This window comes from Ranitomeya imitator, chromosome 1 (assembly GCF_032444005.1).
Source record: "Ranitomeya imitator isolate aRanImi1 chromosome 1, aRanImi1.pri, whole genome shotgun sequence".
NCBI classification, from domain to species: Eukaryota; Metazoa; Chordata; class Amphibia; order Anura; family Dendrobatidae; genus Ranitomeya; species Ranitomeya imitator.
Genome location: NC_091282.1, coordinates 504,875,781 through 504,896,402, shown reverse-complemented (window position 1 = coordinate 504,896,402; position 20,622 = coordinate 504,875,781).

Genomic DNA, 20,622 nt, shown 5'->3' with positions numbered 1-20,622 from the left:
ATCCTACTGCCTGCCCGTGTATGTGTATCCTCCCACAAAAACATAACAGCCCGCCTCTGTTCGCACAGTCTCTGAAGCATGTGCAGTGTTGAGTTCCACCTTGTTGCAACGTCTATGATTAGGCGATGCTGGGGAAGGTTCAAAGAACGCTGATAGGTCTGCATACGGCTGGAGTGTACAGGCGAACGGCGGATATGTGCGCAAAGTCCACGCACTTTGAGGAGCAGGTCGGATAACCCCGGATAACTTTTCAGGAAGCACTGCACCACCAGGTTTAAGGTGTGAGCCAGGCAAGGAATGTGTTTCAGTTGGGAAAGGGAGATGGCAGCCATGAAATTCCTTCCGTTATCACTCACTACCTTGCCTGCCTCAAGATCTACAGTGCCCAGCCACGACTGCGTTTCTTGCTGCAAGAACTCGGACAGAACTTCCGCGGTGTGTCTATTGTCGCCCAAACACTTCATAGCCAATACAGCCTGCTGACGTATGCCAGTAGCTGCCCCATAATGGGAGACCTGGTGTGCAACAGTGGCAGGTGCGGATGGAGTGTTTGTGCGACTGCGGTCTGTGGACGAGCTCTTGCTTCTGCAGGAGGACGAGGAGGAGGAGGAGGAGGGGGTGCGAACGGCTACAGACAACTGTTTACTAGACCGTGGGCTAGGCAGAACTGTCCCAAACTTGCTGTCCCCTGTGGACCCTGAATCCACCACATTTACCCAGTGTGCCGTGATGGACACGTAACGTCCCTGGCCATGCCTACTGGTCCATGCATCTGTTGTCAGGTGCACCTTTGTGCTCACAGATTGCCTGAGTGCATGGACGATGCGCTCTTTAACATGCTGGTGGAGGGCTGGGATGGCTTTTCTGGAAAAAAAGTGTCGACTGGGTAGCTCGTAGCGTGGTACAGCGTAGTCCATCAGGTCTTTGAAAGCTTCGCTTTCAACTAACCGGTAGGGCATCATCTCTAACGAGATTAGTCTAGCTATGTGGGCGTTCAAACCCTGTGTACGCGGATGCGAGGCTAAGTATTTCCTTTTTCTAACCATAGTCTCATGTAGGGTGAGCTGGACTGGAGAGCTGGAGATCGTGGAACTAGCGGGGGTGCCGGTGGACATGGCAGACTGAGAGACGGTGGGAGATGGTATTGTTGCCGCCGGTGCCCTAGATGCAGTGTTTCCTACTACGAAACTGGTGATTCCCTGACCCTGACTGCTTTGGCCTGGCAAAGATACCTGCACAGATACAGCAGGTGGTGCGCTAAATGGTGGTCCTACACTGCCGGAAGGGATGTTGCGTTGATGACTAGCTTCATTGGCCGAGGGTGCAACAACCTTAAGGGACGTTTGGTAGTTAGTCCAAGCTTTCAAATGCATGGTGGTTAAATGTCTATGCATGCAACTAGTATTGAGACTTTTCAGATTCTGACCTCTGCTTAAGGAAGTAGAACATTTTTGACAGATGACTTTGCGCTGATCAATTGGATGTTGTTTAAAAAAATGCCAGACTGCACTCTTTCTAGCATCGGATACCTTTTCAGGCATTGCAGACTGAGCTTTAACCGGATGGCCACGCTGTCCTCCACCAGGTTTTGGCTTTGCCACGCGTTTTGGGCAAGATACGGGCCCGGCAGATGGAACCTGTGGCGATGTTGATGCCTGCTGCGGCCCCTCCTCCTCCTCTGCTTCAGAACTGCTGCCGCCTGCACCCTGTTCCCCCAATGGCTGCCAATCGGGGTCAAGAACTGGGTCATCTAATAACTCTTCTTGTACCTCCTGCGCAACTTCGTCTGTGTCACCGTGTCGTTCGGTGGTATAGCGTTCGTGATGGGGCAACATAGTCTCATCAGGGTCTGATTCTTGATCAGCACCCTGCGAGGGCAATGTTGTGGTCTGAGTCAAAGGACCAGCATAGTAGTCTGGCTGTGGCTGTGCGTCAGTGCACTCCATGTCAGATTCAATTTGTAATGGGCATGGACTGTTAACTGCTTCACTTTCTAAGCCAGGGACGGTATGTGTAAAGAGCTCCATGGAGTAACCCGTTGTGTCGCCTGCTGCATTCTTCTCTGTTGTTGTTTTTGCTGAAGAGGACAAGGAAGTGACTTGTCCCTGACCGTGAACATCCACTAACGACGCGCTGCTTTTACTTTTACCAGTTTCACGAGATGAGGCAAAAGAGCTAGAGGCTGAGTCAGCAAGATAAGCCAAAACTTGCTCTTGCTGCTCCGGCTTTAAAAGCGGTTTTCCTAATCCCAGAAAAGGGAGCGTTCGAGGCCTTGTGTAGCCGGACGACGAACCTGGCTCCACAGCTCCAGACTTAGGTGCAATATTTTTTCCCCCACGACCACCTGATGCTCCACCACTACCACTACCCTCATTACCAGCTGACAATGAACGCCCCCGGCCACGACCTCTTCCACTAGACTTCCTCATTGTTTTAAAAACGTAACCAAACTAACGTTATTTGTTGCAGTCACACAACTTACACGGTGAGCTATAACTTCTGTATGATTTAGCTACCCCTTTACAGGTTGGTGAGACCACAGCGAAAATCAGGCCCAATGTTACACACTCTTTTTTTGGTGGCTGCAAATTAGAGAGATGCCCCACACGCAGGACTGTCACTGAAGCACAAATGTTAATATTAATGTCACACTATTATTTTTTTTTTATTTTTATTTTTTTCAGGAACACTTTAGAAACCCCCCAAAAAAAAAAAAATAGATTTTTGCAGGGAGAATTTAGAAAACAAATGTAACAAACTATATGCTTTCTATGGGCCACTGAGTGAGAGATGACGCACACAGGAATCAGGAGTGGCACACAAGCCCAGAGGCCAATATTTTTCTACCAATGATTGATGGAGTTATTTTCTCTGGTAGATTTTGGAACCCAAATCAAGGAAAAAAAATGTAGGCTTTCTATGGACCACAATTGGAGAGAGAGAGAGAGAGAGATGGCACACCCAGGAGTCAAGACTGGCACACAAGCAGAAAGGCCAATATTAATCTCCCACTGTTTTTTTTGGTTGTTTTTTTTTTTTTTTTTTTCAGGGAGACTTTAGAAAAAAAAATAATAAAAAAAATATGATTTTATCAGGAAGAATTTAGAAACCAAATAAAATAAAATGATTTTTTCAGGGAGAATTTAGAAAACAAATAAAACCAAAAATAGGCGTTCTATGGCCCACTGACTGAGAGATGACGCACCCAGGAGTCAAGACTGGCACACAAGCAGAAAGGCCAATATTAATCTCCCACTGTTTTTTTTGGTTGTTTTTTTTTTTTTTTTTTTCAGGGAGACTTTAGAAAAAAAAATAATAAAAAAAATATGATTTTATCAGGAAGAATTTAGAAACCAAATAAAATAAAATGATTTTTTCAGGGAGAATTTAGAAAACAAATAAAACCAAAAATAGGCGTTCTATGGCCCACTGACTGAGAGATGACGCACCCAGGAGTCAAGACTGGCACACAAGCAGAAAGGCCAATATTAATCTCCCACTGTTTTTTTTGGTTGTTTTTTTTTTTTTTTTTTCAGGGAGACTTTAGAAAAAAAAATAATAAAAAAAATATGATTTTATCAGGAAGAATTTAGAAACCAAATAAAATAAAATGATTTTTTCAGGGAGAATTTATAAAACAAATAAAACCAAAAATAGGCGTTCTATGGCCCACTGACTGAGAGATGACGCACCCAGGAGTCAAGACTGGCACACAAGCAGAAAGGCCAATATTAATCTCCCACTGTTTTTTTTTTTTTTTTTCAGGGAGACTTTAGAAAAAAAAATAATAAAAAAAATATGATTTTATCAGGAAGAATTTAGAAACCAAATAAAATAAAATAATTTTTTCAGGGAGAATTTAGAAAACAAATAAAACCAAAAATAGGCGTTCTATGGCCCACTGACTGAGAGATGACGCACACAGGAGTCAGGAGTGGCACACAAACCCAGAGGCCAATATTTTTCTACCAATGATTGATGTAGTTATTTTCTCTGGTAGATTTTAGAACCCAAATCAAGGAAAAAAAATATAGGCTTTCTATGGACCACAATTGGAGAGAGAGAGAGAGAGAGAGAGAGAGAGAGAGAGAGAGAGAGAGAGAGATGGCACACCCAGGAGTCAAGACTGGCACACAAGCAGAAAGGCCAATATTAATCTCCCACTGTTTTTTTGGTTGTTTTTTTTTTTTTTTTTTTTCAGGGAGACTTTAGAAATAAAAATAATAAAAAAAATATGATTTTATCAGGAAGAATTTAGAAACCAAATAAAATAAAATGATTTTTTCAGGGAGAATTTAGAAAACAAATAAAACCAAAAATATGCGTTCTATGGCCCACTGACTGAGAGAGAGAGAGAGATGGAACGCTTAGTACTGGCACACAAGCCCAAAGGGCAATATTAATCTCCCTTTTTTTTTCCAGGGAGAATTTCTGAAACCCAAAAAAAAAATAAAATAGGCTTTCTATGGCCCACTATTTGTGAGAGAGATGGGACGCTCAGGACTGGCACAGATGGCACGCTCAGGACTGGCACAGAAGCCCAGAGGCCAATATTAATCTCCCTTTTTTTCTGGGAGAATTTATAAAACCAAAAAAATATTTAAATAGGCTTTCTATGGCCCACTATTTGTGAGAGAGATGGCACGCTCAGGACTGGCACAGATGGCACGCTCACAACTGGCACAGAAGCCCAGAGGCCAATATTAATCTCCCTTTTTTTCTGGGAGAATTTATAAAACCAAAAAAATATTTAAATAGGCTTTCTATGGCCCACTATTTGTGAGAGAGATGGCACGCTCAGGACTGGCACAGATGGCACGCTCACAACTGGCACACAAGCCCAGAGGCCAATATTAATCTCCCTTTTTTCAGGGAAAATTTATAAAACCAAAAAAAAAATTAAATAGGCTTTCTATGGCCCACTATTTGTGAGAGAGATGGCACGCTCAGGACTGGCACAGATGGCACGCTCACAACTGGCACACAAGCCCAGAGGCCAATATTAATCTCCCTTTTTTCAGGGAAAATTTATAAAACCAAAAAAAAAATTAAATAGGCTTTCTATGGCCCACTATTTGTGAGAGAGATGGGACGCTCAGGACTGGCACAGATGGCACGCTCAGGACTGGCACAGAAGCCCAGAGGCCAATATTAATCTCCCTTTTTTTCAGGGAGAATTTATAAAACCCAAAAAAAAATAAAATAGGCTTTCTATGGCCCACTATTTGTGAGAGAGATGGCACACTCAGGACTGGCACACAAGCCCAAAGGCCAATATTAATCTCCCACTGTATTTTTATCAGGGAGAATTTATACACCCCACAAAAAAAAATACAGAAAAATGAAAAGGCTTTCTATGGCCCACTATGTGAGAGAGATGGCACACACAGGGATGGCACTCTAGCAGAAATGCCAAATTGCCAATCTTAATCTCCCACCAAAAAAAAAAAAAAAAAAAAAACAGGGAATGTCCTACAATTACTATCTCCCTGCCTGCAGTAATCTCAGCCAGGTATGGCAGGCAGCTACTATCTCCCTGCCTGCAGTAATCTCAGCCAGGTATGGCAGGCAGCAATAAGGAGTGGACTGATGCACAAATGAAATAAAAAGTGTGGACAAACAAAAAAGATAGCTGTGCAGAAAGGAAGGAACAAGAGGATTTGTGCTTTGAAAAAAGCAGTTGGTTTGCACAGCGGCGTACACACAGCAATGCAGCTATCAGGGAGCCTTCTAGGGCAGCCCAATGAGCTACAGCGCTGAGGGGAAAAAAAAAAAAAAAAAAAATTCCACTGTCCCTGCACACCGAGGGTGGTGTTGGACAGTGCAAATCGCTGCAGCACAAGCGGTTTTGTGGTTAATGGACCCTGCCTAACGCTATCCCTGCTTCTGACAAAGCGGCAGCAACCTCTCCCTAAGCTCAGATCAGCAGCAGTAAGATGGCGGTCGGCGGGAACGCCTCTTTATAGCCCCTGTGACGTCGCAGACAGCAAGCCAATCACTGCAATGCCCTTCTCTAAGATGGTGGGGACCAGGACCTATGTCATCACGCTGCCCACACTCTGCGTTTACCTTCATTGGCTGAGAAATGGCGCTTTTCGCGTCATTGAAACGCGACTTTGGCGCGAAAGTCGCGTACCGCATGGCCGACCCCGCACAGGGGTCGGATCGGGTTTCATGAAACCCCGACTTAGCCAAAAGTCGGCGACTTTTGAAAATGTTCGACCCGTTTCGCTCAACCCTACTCTCCAGATATTGACTCCCACCGGAGAGATGTTTGCAGAGTCTTCGACCTCTTACGAACTAACTCCCTCTACGCCAAGTTGGAGAAATGTGTGTTTGAGCAGGAGTCTTTACCTTTCCTGGGCTATATCATCTCCGCCCAAGGATTGGCTATGGATCCTGCCAAACTACAGGCTGTGATGGACTGGCAGGAACCCCATTCACTTAAAGCGGTGGAGCGCTTTATGGGGTTCATTAACTATTATCGCCAGTTCATTCCTCATTTCTCAACTTTGGTAGCTCCCTTGGTAGCCCTCACCAAGAAGGGAGCAAATCCCAAATTGTGGTCTGTGGAGGTCTCCAAGGCTTTCACTTCTATTAAATCTCATTTTGCTAGCGCTCCCATTCTACATCGCCCCGATGTAGATAAGCCGTTTATAATGGAGGTGGATGCCTCTTCTGTTGGTGCTGGAGCAGTCCTCTTTCAAAAGGATGCTCAAGGTCAGAAGCATCCTTGCTTCTTCTTTTCCAAACCCTTCACACCAGCAGAGAGGAATTATTCCATTGGGGACAGGGAGTTGCTAGCAATGAAGTTTGCCTTTTCAGAGTGGAGACATCTCCTGGATGGGGCTCGTTTTCCCTTTCAAGTATACACAGACCACAAGAATTTGGTTTATTTACAGACCGCCCAGCGGCTAAATTCTCACCAGGCTAGATGGTCCTTTTTCTTCTCTCGGTTCCATTTCACCCTCCATTCTCTTTCCGGGGAGAAGAACATTTGTGCCGATGCTGTCTCTTGCTCCGTTGTATCATCTGAGGAGGAGGAAGAGGAGCCTCGGCTTATTGTCCCTTCCGAGAGCCTGAGAACCGTGGCCCCGATTTCGCTAGAGTCTGCCTCCGGGCAACACTTTTGTACCATCCAGTTTGCATCTGGAGGTTCTCTCTTGGGCTCACTCGTCTAGGGTGGGTGGACATTTTGGGACCAAAAGGACATCTGAGCTCCTGGCGTGGACATATTGGTGGCCGCATATGGCCCATGATGTCGCAGACTATGTTCGGGCATGTGTCTCCTGCGCCAGGAATAAGTCCTCGTCAATGGCCAGCTGGGTTGCTTCATCCCCTGCCGGTGGCAGACAGACCCTGGGAGATGGTCGGGATAGATTTTGTGGTGGGCTTACCCATGTCTCGTAGCTGCACCATTATTTGGGTTATCACTGACCATTTTCCAAAATGGTGCACTTGGTGCCTCTTCCACGGCTACCTTCTGCACGGGCTCTTGCGGCGTTATTTATCAAACACATATTTCGCCTACATGGTATGCCGGACAAAATTGTCAGTGACCGGGGTCCCCAGTGTGCGTCTCGGTTCTGGAGAGAGCTTTGTCGCCTACTCAGCATTGAGTTGAATCTCTCTTCAGCTTATCATCCCGAGACAAATGGGTTGGTAGAGAGGGCCAACCAGACCTTGGTCACATATCTTCAACATTTTGTCTCAGCCAGGCAGGATGACTGGGCATCCTTGCTACCGTGGGCAGAGTTTGCGCTGAATAACGCTGTAGCCGACTCCACCGGACAGACCCCATTCCTCCTAAACTATGGTCAGCATCCGCGGGTACCTGTGCCTATGCCCGTGTCTTCCGCCGACTCCAGGGTGGCAGACTGGGCTGTGGAGGTGCGGGACATTTGGGACCACACTCAGGATGCCATTCGGGCCTCCAAGGAGAGAATGAGGTCCTCTGCCGATGCACATCGGCACCCCACTCTGACCTTTGCTCCTGGGGACTTAGTGTGGCTCTCCGCCCGTAACATCAGGCCGCGAGTTGAGTCCACTAAGTTTGCTCCTCCCTACTTGGGCCCTTTCAAGGTCCTCGAACAGGTTAACCCAGTGGTCTACCGTCTCGCCCTTCCGCCATGTCTGGGTATCACCGACACCTTTCATGTGTCCCTCTTGAAGCCCGTATACATGTCCCGGTTTTCGAGTGATCTGCTGGGACATCTGGTTAGTCTACAGACGATTATGAGGTGAATGCTATTTTGGGGTACAAGGTGGTACGTGGCAAAAAATTTTATTTGGTGGACTGGAAGGGTTATGGTCCTGAGGACAGGTCCTGGGAGCCTGCTGAGAATATTCGGGCTCTGCAGCTCATTGCTGCTTTCGAGCGTGGCGAGGTCCAGGAGGGGGGCCTAGGAGGGGGGGTAATGTTAGGGGTCGAGTTCCCGCCTCTGCACAGAGTGAATCTCGAGCCATCTCCGCTGCGGTCTCCCATTCTTCTCCTGCTGCAGTGGAGCCTGCTCAGCGGAGATGTCAGTCCCAGCGTCTCACTGGATCTGATACTGTGCAAAGGGTTACTGCTGCCTCTCCAGGCTTTACTATTGTACCCTGCACTGTTCTGCGGCAAGCAGGCTTTTCTGGGACTAAGTCCTGCTTTGCACACACTGAGCATGCCCAGGGCAAGATCTCTCAGTGGAGATCTAGGGTCACATGCTCAGGTACTGCAGCAACTTCCATTGGTCCTTCTTGGAAGGTCCTGTAGGTGCTAGGACTAAGGCCTGCTTTGCACACACTGAGCATGCCCAGGGCAAGATCTCTCAGTGGAGATCTAGGGTCACATGCTCAGGTACTGCAGCAACTTCCATTGGTCCTTCTTGGAAGGTCCTGTAGGTGCTAGGACTAAGGCCTGCTTTGCACACACTGAGCATGCCCAGGGCAAGATCTCTCAGTGGAGATCTAGGGTCACATGCTCAGGTACTGCAGCAACTTCCATTGGTTCTTCTTGGAAGGTCCTGTAGGTGCTACAACTATAAAAGGTACTCATGACCGCACGGCCATGCGCTAGTATCAATTTGTGTACGAGCTCAGCGCCAGTGTGGTCATGTTTGTGTGTGTATTCAGGGACCCGGCTGAAATAAGCCCCTAGAATGCTGGCACCTCCGGCGAGGAATTTGGTGTGTGTGTATTCAGGAACCCGGCTGAAATAAGCCCCTATAATGCTGGCATCTCCTGCGAGGAGTTTCATGTTTGCATTTGATTGCATGACCACCATATGCTCTACTAAGTAGCTGTGTTCCTCTGTGAGCAAAACAGTCCTTGCGAACGGACTCTGTGAAGTAACAGAGTCTGTTTATACCATTGTATTGTACCGCTATATCTAGCTGCAGGTGCTTTCCTGCACGGTGGATCCCGGGTGGCGAACGCACCAACTTCTCCTAATAAATATATATATTTGGTGCGTTCCGCCAACCCTAACAGGGTGTGTTGGAGTTAGGGGTGTGGTTAGAGTTGGGATTAGGGTTAGGGATCTGTTGGGGTTAGGGGTGTGTTGGGGTTAGGGATATGGTTGGGGTTAGGGTTAGGGGCATGTTCAGGTTAGGGGTGTGGTTAGGGTTATGGGTAGAGTTGGGATTAGGGTTAGGGGTGTGTTTGGGTTTCAGTTAGAATTGGGGGCTTCCACTGTTTAGGTACATCACGGACTCTCCAAACGCGACATAGCTTCCGATCTCAATTCCAGCCAATTCTGCGTTGAAAAGGTAAAACAGTGCTCCTTCCCTTCCGAGCTCTCCCGTGCGCCCAAACAGGGGTTTACCCTAATATATTGGGTATCAGCGTACTCAGGATAAATTGGACAACAAGTTTTGTGGTCCAATTTCTCTTGTTACCCTTGTGAAAATAAAAATTTGGGGGGCTAAAAAAAACATTTTTGTGGGAAAAAAACATTTTTTATTTTCACGGCTCTGCAATATAAACTGTAGTGAAACACTTGGGGGTTCAAAGTTCTCACAACACATCTAGATAAGTTCCTTGGGGGGTCTAGTTTCCAATAAGGGGTCACATGTGGGGGGTTTCTACTATTTAGGTACATTAGGGGCTCTGCAAACGCAATGTGATGCCTGCAGACCATTCCATCTAAGTCTGCATTCCAAACGGCGCTCCTTCCCTTCCGAGCTCTGCCATGCACCCAAACGGTGGTTCCCCCCACATATGGGGTATCAGCGTACTCAGGACAAATTGTACAACAACTTTTGGAGTCCAATTTCTGCTGCTACCATTGGGAAAATACAAAACTGGGGGATCAAAAATATTTTTTGTGAATAAAAAAAAGAATTTTTATTTTCACGGATCTGCGTTATAAACTGTAGTGAAACACTTGGGGGTTCAATGCTCTCACAACACATCTAGATAAGTTCCTTAGGGGGTCTACTTTCCAAAATGGTGTCACTTGTGGGGGGTTTCAATGTTTAGGCACATCAGGGGCTCTCCAAACACAATATGGCGTCCCATCTCAATTCCAGTCAATTTTGCATTGAAAAGTCAAATGGCGCTCCTTCCCTTCCGAGCTCTGCCATGCGCCCAAACAGTGGTTTACCCCCACATATGGGGTATCGGCGTACTCAGGACAAATTGTACAACAACTTTTGGGGTCCATTTTCTCTTTTTACTTTTGGTAAAATAAAACAAATTGGAGCTGAATTACATTTTTTGTGAAAAAAAGATAAATGTTCATTTTTTTTTAAACATTCCAAAAATTCCTGTGAAACACCTAAAGGGTTAATAAACTTCTTGAATGTGGTTTTGAACACCTTGAGAGGTGCAGTTTTTAGAATGGTGTCACACTTGGTTATTTTCTATCATATAGACCCCCTCAAAATGACTTCAAATGTGATGCGGTCCCTAAAAAAATGGTGTTGTAAAAATGAGAAATCGCTGGTCAACTTTTAACCCTTATAACTCCCTAACAAAATAAATGTTGGTTCCAAAATTGTGTTGATATAAAGTAGAAATGTGGGAAATGTTACTTATTAACTCTTTTGTGTGACATATCTCTGTGATTTAAGGGCATAAAAATTCAAAGTTGGAAAATTGCGAAATTTTCAAACTTTTTGCCCAAATTCCATTTTTTTTCACAAATAAACGCAGGTAATATCAAAGAAGTACAATATGTCTTGAGAAAACAATATCAGAATCATCAGGATCCGTTGAAGCGTTCCAGAGTTATAGCCTCATAAAGGGACATTAACGTGCAAAACACCCTTGGGGGATAAGGGGTTAAGATTACTGTACTTGTTTTTTTATTATGTACTAGATTGTGGCCCGATTCTAATGCATCGGGTATTCTAGAATATGCATGTCCCCGTAGTATATGGACAATGATGATTCCAGAATTCGCGGCAGACTGTGTCCGTCGCTGATTGGTTGAGGCAACCTTTATGACATCATCGTCGCCATGGCAACCATTATGACATCTACGTCGATTGTTGTGAATTCTGTTTTCGGGCTCCCTCCTGTGGTCATGAATGGTACTTCGGCTGGTTCTGTCCATGGACTTCCTCTGGTGGGTGTTTCTGAGTTTCCTTCCACAGGTGACGAGGTTAAATCGTTAGCTGCTGCTCTATTTAACTCCACTTAGATCTTTGCTCCATGCCACCTGTCTATGTTCCAGTATTGGTCTAGTTCTCTCCTGGATCGTTCTTGTGACCTGTCTTCCCACCAGAAGCTAAGTTCCGGCTTGTATTTCTTTGGTTTGTTATTTTTCTGTCCAGCTTGCTATTTTTTTTGTTGTCTTGCTTGCTGGAAGCTCTGGGACGCAGAGGGAGCGCCTCCGCACCGTGAGTCGGTGCGGAGGGTCTTTTTGCGCCCTCTGCGTGGTCTTTTTGTAGGTTTTTGTGCTGACCGCAAAGTAAACTTTCCTATCCTCGGTCTGTTCAGTAAGTCGGGCCTCACTTTGCTAAATCTATTTCATCTCTATGTTTGTATTTTCTTCTTTACTCACAGTCATTATATGTGGGGGGCTGCCTTTTCCTTTGGGGAATTTCTCTGAGGCAAGGTAGGCTTTATTTTTCTATCTTCAGGGCTAGCTAGTTCGTTAGGCTGTGCCGAGTTGCATAGGGAGCGTTAGGCGCAATCCACGGCTATTTCTAGTGTGTTTGATAGGATTAGGGATTGCGGTCAGCAGAGTTCCCACGTCCCAGAGCTCGTCCTTATTATCAGAAACTATCAGGTCATTCCGTGTGCTCTTAACCACTAGGTCCATTGTTGTCCTGACCACTAGGTCATAACAGTACAGGTGGCCCAAAGTACTAATGTGTTGTGAATTCTGTGGCAGAGCTCCCTCTTGTGGTCACAAGTGGTACTTCGGCTGATTCTCTCTGTGAGCTTCCGTTGGTGGAGGAAAGTGGTACTGCGGCTTCTGAGTTTCCTTCCTCAGGTGATATGGTGAAGTCGTTAGGTGCTGCTCTATTTAACTCCACCTAGTGCTTTGATCCTGGCCTCCAGTCAATGTTCTAGTATTGGACCTGTCTCCTCCTGGATCGTTGCTGTGGCCTGCTGCTCTGCATAGCTAAGTTATTCTTTGCTATTTGTTTGCTATTTTTTTCTGTCCAGCTTGTCTATTTGTTTTTTCCTGCTTGCTGGAAGCTCTGGGACGCAGAGGGTGTACCTCCGTGCCGTTAGTTCGGTACGGAGGGTCTTTTTGCCCCCTTTGCGTGGTTTTTGTAGGGTTTTGTGTTGACCGCAAAGTTACCTTTCCTATCCTCGCTCTGTTCAGAAAGTTGGTCCTCGCTTTGCTAAATCTATTTCATCTCTACGTTTGTCTTTTCATCTTAACTCACAGTCATTATATGTGGGGGGCTGCCTTTTCCTTTGGGGTATTTCTCTGAGGCAAGGTAGGCTTATTTTCTATCTTCAGGCTAGCTAGTTTCTCAGGCCGTGCCGAGTTGCATAGGGAGCGTTAGGCGCAATCCACGGCTGCCTTTAGTGTGGTTGGAGAGGATTAGGGATTGCGGTCAACAGAGTTCCCACGTCTCAGAGCTCGTTCTTGTTTTTTGGGTTATTGCCAGGTCACTGTATGTGCGCTGACCTCTATGTCCATTGTGGTACTGAATTACCTTTCATAACAGTACTGGAGGCCAAAAGTACTAATGATTCTCAATAGAGGGGAAAAAGAAGTTCTGAGACCATTTTTTTTTCTTTGCACTGTGTTTTGCCTTTTTTTTCCCCTAGACATTTGGGTAGTTCAGGACACAGGTGTGGACATGGATATTCAGGGTCTGTGCTCTTCATTGGATAATCTCGTTATAAATGTACAAAAGATTCAAGATTTGGTGGTTCAGAAGCCTATGTTAGAACCAAGAATTCCTATTCCTGATTTGTTTTATGGTGATAGAGCCAAGTTTGTGAATTTCAAAAATAATTGCAAACTGTTTCTGGCCTTGCAACCTCGCTCCTCTGGTGATCCAGTTCAACAAGTGAGAATTGTTATTTCTTTTTTGCGTGGCGATCCTCAGGACTGGGCATTTTCCCTTGCGCCAGGGGATCCTGCATTAAGTAATATTGATGCGTTTTTCCTGGCACTCGGATTGCTGTACGATGAGCCTAATTCTGTGGATCAGGCAGAGAAGAATTTGCTGGCTCTGTGTCAGGGTCAGGATGAGATAGAGGTATATTGTCAGAAATTTAGAAAGTGGTCTGTACTCACTCAGTGGAATGAAGGTGCGCTCGCGGCTATTTTCAGAAGAGGTCTCTCTGAAGCCCTTAAGGATGTCATGGTGGGATTTCCTATGCCTGCTGGTCTGAATGAGTCTATGTCTTTGGCCATTCAGATCGGTCGACGCTTGCGCGAGCGTAAATCTGTGCACCATTTGGCGGTATTACCTGAGCTTAAACCTGAGCCTATGCAGTGCGATAGGACTTTGACCAGAGTTGAACGGCAAGAACACAGACGTCTGAATGGGCTGTGTTTCTACTGTGGTGATTCCACTCATGCTAACTCTGTTTGTCCTAAGCGCACTAAGCGGTTCGCTAGGTCTGCCGCCATTGGTACGGTACAGTCAAAATTTCTTCTGTCCGTTACCTTGATGTGCTCTTTGTCATCGTATTCTGTCATGGCATTTGTGGACTCAGGCGCTGCTCTGAATTTGATGGACTTGGAGTATACTAGGCGTTGTGGGTTTTTCTTGGAGCCCTTGCAGTGTCCTATTCCATTGAGAGGAATTGATGCTACGCCTTTGGCCAAGAATAAGCCTCAGTACTGGACCCAGCTGACCATGTGCATGGCTCCTGCACATCAGGAGGTTATTCGCTTTCTGGTGTTGCATAATCTGCATGATGTGGTCGTGTTGGGGTTGCCATGGCTACAAGTCCATAATCCAGTATTGGATTGGAAATCCATGTCTGTGTCCAGCTGGGGTTGTCAGGGGGTACATGGTGATGTCCCATTTCTGACTATTTCGTCATCCACCCCTTCTGAGGTTCCTGAGTTCTTGTCTGATTACCGGGATTTATTTGATGAGCCCAAGTCCGATACCCTACCTCCGCATAGGGATTGTGATTGTGCTATCGATTTGATTCCTGGTAGTAAATTCCCAAAAGGTCAACTGTTTAATTTATCTGTGCCTGAGCACGCCGCTATGCGGAGTTATGTGAAGGAGTCTTTGGAGAAGGGGCATATTCGCCCGTCATCGTCGCCATTAGAGGCAGGGTTCTTTTTTGTAGCCAAGAAGGATGGTTCATTGAGACCTTGTATAGATTACCGCCTTCTAAATAAGATCACGGTTAAATTTCAGTACCCTTTGCCATTATTATCTGATTTGTTTGCTCGCATTAAGGGGGCTAGTTGGTTCACCAAGATAGATCTTCGTGGTGCGTATAATCTTGTGCGTATTAAGCGAGGCGATGAATGGAAAACTGCATTTAATACGCCCGAGGGCCATTTTGAGTATCTAGTAATGCCATTCGGACTTGCCAATGCTCCATCAGTGTTTCAGTCCTTTATGCATGACATCTTCCGAGAGTACCTGGATAAATTCCTGATTGTGTACTTAGATGACATTTTGATCTTCTCGGATGATTGGGAGTCTCATGTGAAGCAGGTCAGAACGGTGTTTCAGGTCCTGCGTGCTAATTCTTTGTTTGTGAAGGGATCAAAGTGTCTCTTTGGTGTCCAGAAGGTTTCATTTTTGGGGTTCATCTTTTCCCCTTCTACTATTGAGATGGACCCTGTTAAGGTCCAGGCCATCCATAATTGGACTCAGCCGACATCTCTGAAGAGTCTGCAAAAGTTCCTGGGCTTTGCTAATTTTTATCGTCGCTTCATCTGCAATTTTTCTAGTATTGCTAAACCATTGACCGATTTGACCAAGAAAGGTGCTGATGTGGTCAATTGGCCTTCTGCTGCTGTGGAAGCTTTTCAAGAGTTGAAGCGTCGTTTTTCTTCTGCCCCTGTGTTGTGTCAACCAGATGTTTCGCTTCCGTTCCAGGTCGAGGTTGATGCTTCTGAGATTGGAGCAGGGGCTGTTTTGTCACAGAGAAGTTCTGATTGCTCGGTGATGAAACCATGCGCCTTCTTTTCCAGGAAGTTTTCGCCTGCTGAGCGAAATTATGATGTGGGCAATCGAGAGTTGCTGGCCATGAAGTGGGCATTCGAGGAGTGGCGTCATTGGCTTGAAGGAGCTAAGCATCGCGTGGTGGTCTTGACTGATCATAAGAACTTGACTTATCTCGAGTCCGCCAAGCGGTTGAATCCTAGACAAGCTCGTTGGTCGTTGTTTTTTGCCCTTTTGACTTTGTGATTTTATATCTTCCGGGCTCTAAAAATGTGAAGGCGGATGCTCTGTCTAGGAGTTTTGTGCCCGACTCTCCGGGTGTATCTAAACCGGCGGGTATCCTCAAAGAGGGAGTAATTGTGTCTGCCATCTCCCCTGATTTGCGGCGGGTGCTGCAAAAATTTCAGGCTGATAAACCTGATCGTTGCCCAGCGGAGAAACTGTTTGTCCCTGATAGGTGGACGAATAGAGTTATCTCTGAGGTTCATTGTTCGGTGTTGGCTGGTCATCCTGGAATCTTTGGTACCAGAGAGTTAGTGGCTAGATCCTTTTGGTGGCCATCTCTGTCGCGGGATGTGCGTACTTTTGTGCAGTCCTGTGGGATTTGTGCTCGGGCTAAGCCCTGCTGTTCTCGTGCCAGTGGGTTGCTTTTGCCCTTGCCGGTCCCGAAGAGACCTTGGACACATATCTCTATGGATTTTATTTCAGATCTTCCCGTCTCTCAAAAGATGTCAGTCATTTGGGTGGTCTGTGATCGCTTCTCTAAGATGGTCCATTTGGTACCCTTGTCTAAATTGCCTTCCTCCTCTGATTTGGTGCCATTGTTTTTCCAGCATGTGGTTCGTTTACATGGCATTCCAGAGAATATCGTTTCTGACAGAGGTTCCCAGTTTGTTTCGAGGTTTTGGCGAGCCTTTTGTGGTAGGATGGGCATTGACTTGTCTTTTTCCTCGGCTTTCCATCCTCAGACTAATGGCCAGACCGAACGAACCAATCAGACCTTGGAAACATATCTGAGATGCTTTGTTTCTGCTGATCAGGATGACTGGGTGTCCTTTTTGCCTTTGGCTGAGTTCGCCCTTAATAATCGGGCCAGCTCGGCTACCTTGGTTTCGCCGTTTTTCTGCAACTCTGGGTTCCATCCTCGTTTCTCTTCAGGGCAGGTTGAGTCTTCGGACTGTCCTGGTGTGGATACTTTGGTGGACAGGTTGCAGCAGATTTGGACTCATGTAGTGGACAATTCGACCTTGTCCCAGGAGAAGGCTCAACGTTTCGCAAATCGCAAACGCTGTGTGGGTCCCCGACTTCGTGTTGGGGATTTGGTTTGGTTATCTTCTCGTCATATTCCTATGAAGGTTTCCTCTCCTAAGTTTAAACCTCGTTTCATTGGTCCGTATAGGATTTCTGAGGTTCTTAATCCTGTGTCTTTTCGTCTGACCCTTCCAGATTCTTTTTCCATACAAAACGTATTCCATAGGTCATTGTTGCGGAGATACGTGGCACCTATGGTTCCATCTGTTGATCCTCCTGCCCTGGTTTTGGTGGAGGGGGAGTTGGAGTATATTGTGGAGAAGATTTTGGATTCTCGTATTTCAAGAAACTCCAGTATCTGGTTAAGTGGAAGGGTTATGCTCAGGAAGATAATTCCTGGGTCTTTGCCTCTGATGTTCATGCTCCCGATCTTGTTTGTTCCTTTCATATGGCTCATCCTGGTCGTCCTGGGGGCTCTGGTGAGGGTTCGGTGACCCCTCCTCAAGGGGGGGTACTGTTGTGAATTCTGTGGCAGAGCTCCCTCCTGTGGTCACAAGTGGTACTTCGGCTGATTCTCTCTGTGAGCTTCCGTTGGTGGAGGAGAGTGGTACTGCGGCTTCTGAGTTTCCTTCCTCAGGTGATATGGTGAAGTCGTTAGGTGCTGCTCTATTTAACTCCACCTAGTGCTTTGATCCTGGCCTCCAGTCAATGTTCTAGTATTGGACCTGTTTCCTCCTGGATCGTTCCTGTGGCCTGCTGCTCTGCATAGCTAAGTTCCGCTTTTGCTATTTTGTTTGCTGTTTTTTCTGTCCAGCTTGCTTATTTGTTTTTTCTTGCTTGCTGGAAGCTCTGGGACGCAGAGGGTGTACCTCCGTGCCGTTAGTTCGGTACGGAGGGTCTTTTTGCCCCCTTTGCGTGTTTTTTGTAGGGTTTTGTGTTGACCACAAAGTTACCTTTCCTATCCTCGCTCTGTTCAGAAAGTCGGGCCTCACTTTGCTAAATCTATTTCATCTCTACGTTTGTCTTTTCATCTTAACTCTCAGTCATTATATGTGGGGGGCTGCCTTTTCCTTTGGGGTATTTCTCTGAGGCAAGGTAGGCTTATTTTCTATCTTCAGGCTAGCTAGTTTCTCAGGCTGTGCCGAGTTGCATAGGGAGCGTTAGGCGCAATCCACGGCTGCCTCTAGTGTGGTTTGAGAGGATTAGGGATTGCGGTCAGCAGAGTTCCCACGTCTCAGAGCTCGTTCTATGTTTTTGGGTTATTGTCAGGTCACTGTATGTGCTCTGACTTCTATGTCCATTGTGGTACTGAATTACCTTATCATAACACTTACCCACATATTCCATTCCACATTCATATGTGGCTCATAGATGATGCCTTTAGATCTACAATTAATGAAACATCTAACGTCAAAAGTTTACCCTGTGATGTTGCTGGTAAAGGTTTTGGTCCGAGTGATTGATTTACAGGCTATACATCCACTACATCTATGGCACCCCTTGATCGTAGATTTCAGCCACACCTGGTTTTATGTAGAGAAATGACTGTGGACCAGTCTATCCTTTATTGACCTGCCTCCTCTATATGTTATTACTGGGGTAAGATTGTAGAAATTTGCTAATATCTTCGTTCATATGGAGAATGGACCAATGTTCTTGTAGTATCCTTTTAATTTGACTTGCTTTATTTCAATAGGTTGTGATGAAATCTACATTCATTGTCACTTGTCCTCCTTTGAGGATGAAATTAGCATTCTTGACCGATCTTTTTTATGGGTCTCGAGATATGCCTGCCTCACTATCCTTCTGGGGTATCCTCTCTCCCCAAATCTGACACTCAGTTCCTCAGCTTGTCTCAACTTCCTCAACTAAATGATACAGCAGTGACAAGATGCCACAGAGGGGATGGTGACCCCTCTCATTACATAAGACTCTCCTGATGAATCTATATCAAGTACATATGACCTAAGAGAAAATATAAAACTATGGAATGGAAGGAGTTATTAGACTATTTATTATGCTTTTCTCATATAGCGCCATCATATTCCGTAGCACTTAACAGACATTATCATCAACTCTCTGCTTATTGGGGCTCACAATTTAAATTCCCAATTAGTATGTGTGGTAAACTGGTAACTTCATGTGTTGTGCAGCAAAGGGAGGGTTTGTACTTCTGGCGGTCTAAATCTGCGCCAAGGTGGCCACTCTGTCACGATGTGCCTCTTCTCCCTCTCCAATTACACACACACAAAGTCCCACAATAAAATATGAAAAAAAATGTAACAGTGAGAAATTGGTTATTGCAATGCCAGGTGCATATCGGACAGTTCAAGATGGGTCTCTGAACACAGGGCTAGTAAGGAATCCCAAATCTGTGCACCTCAGAGAGAGTAATGTAACGAATGATGATTTTGCACAGTAGGTGCTTCATACTGTAGAGTATGATGGTGGTGGTATTTTGTGCAGCTAATCCCCAATCATGAAGAAGCACTGTTAACTTGAAAAATTTTTTTGCTAATGACAAGGGGGGAAATCACTAGATACAAATAGCAGGTAACTAGTGGTCACAGTTACACTCTGTCAAACTGGTGGGTTGCAGACCCACTGTGCCATGGGCCGGGCTTACCCTGAAGGTGCGTTGCTAGATGGTTAACTGGTTTTCACTAGAGCACCTATGGTGGAGTTAGGATTGAGATGCAGGTGTAAAGGGCAAGACCAGGGCAGTAGTCATAGCCGAGCACTCCAGTGTATCTGTACCCTGGCCTCCCATTACATGAAAACATTGTCTATCACTTTGTGTACCTGTGGCTCCACTTTCTGCGCCGTCAGGGTCAGCTCTGTTTCGCTGTAGGCTCCTATCAGTCGGTGTAATAAAGATTGAGACACAGTCCTGTTCAACTTTCAAATAAACAACTTTACTGTTTCCTTTTACGCAGCACATCCATATTCTTCACAGTATTAACAGCAGGATTCGCATTACACATCTCTACTTCTTTCCCTGCGCTTTCCTTTCTGTCACAAAGCACACACCCAGGTCGGACCGTATCGCATGGTTCCTCAGAGTCCTCCGAATTCAGCTCTGCTATGAATAGAACTTCTTAGTCTGCTTCACCCCAGACAAGAGAATATCAGCCTCCAAAGTCAGTGGCAACTTAGCGAGCGACCTGCCCATCTGTCCTGTACCTTGCAATGACCCAGTGCTCTCCTGGTCCAAGCTCACTGAATCTGAGATTTTCCTCAGCTGTTTCACCCCGGTTCTGAGGGCATCTGCCCATGCTACAAGCTACCACATACTGGAGCTACCTGCATCCTCGTTCTGCCACTGTTTCTGTCTTTAGTCTCCTTGCTTGCTGCTGTACTGGCCTACCTCTGATCAGGCCCAATGCTCTGGATGGCTGGGTTTCTCGCTTAGTGAACGTTGCATGTTCGCTGCTGTCATCCTGGGCACTTAAGCCCGTGTGGACTGTCTGGGCACCTGGGCTATTCTGACCCAAATGAGGAAGTTCTCCCTCTCTTAGCTGCAGCTGACCCCTCCTACATTAACTAGTTCCTAACTTTGTGGAACTCCCTTCTAATACTATGTACACTATTCTAAGGTCCTCGATTTAGTGGGCAAATTTCAGTACTACGCTTTCCCTATTTGACAGGTACACCAAATAGCAAATATATACTGTAGATTTAGCAGATTACAGGCATAACACCTAGATAAGAAAGACAATATATAAACATATGTATATAGCAGCATATAAGGACACAACAGCAATTACCATCAAGAATACCATGGGAACCGGATAAGTCCTTAAAGGGGTGTGGGCAAGTACCAGTCCTTGGATCC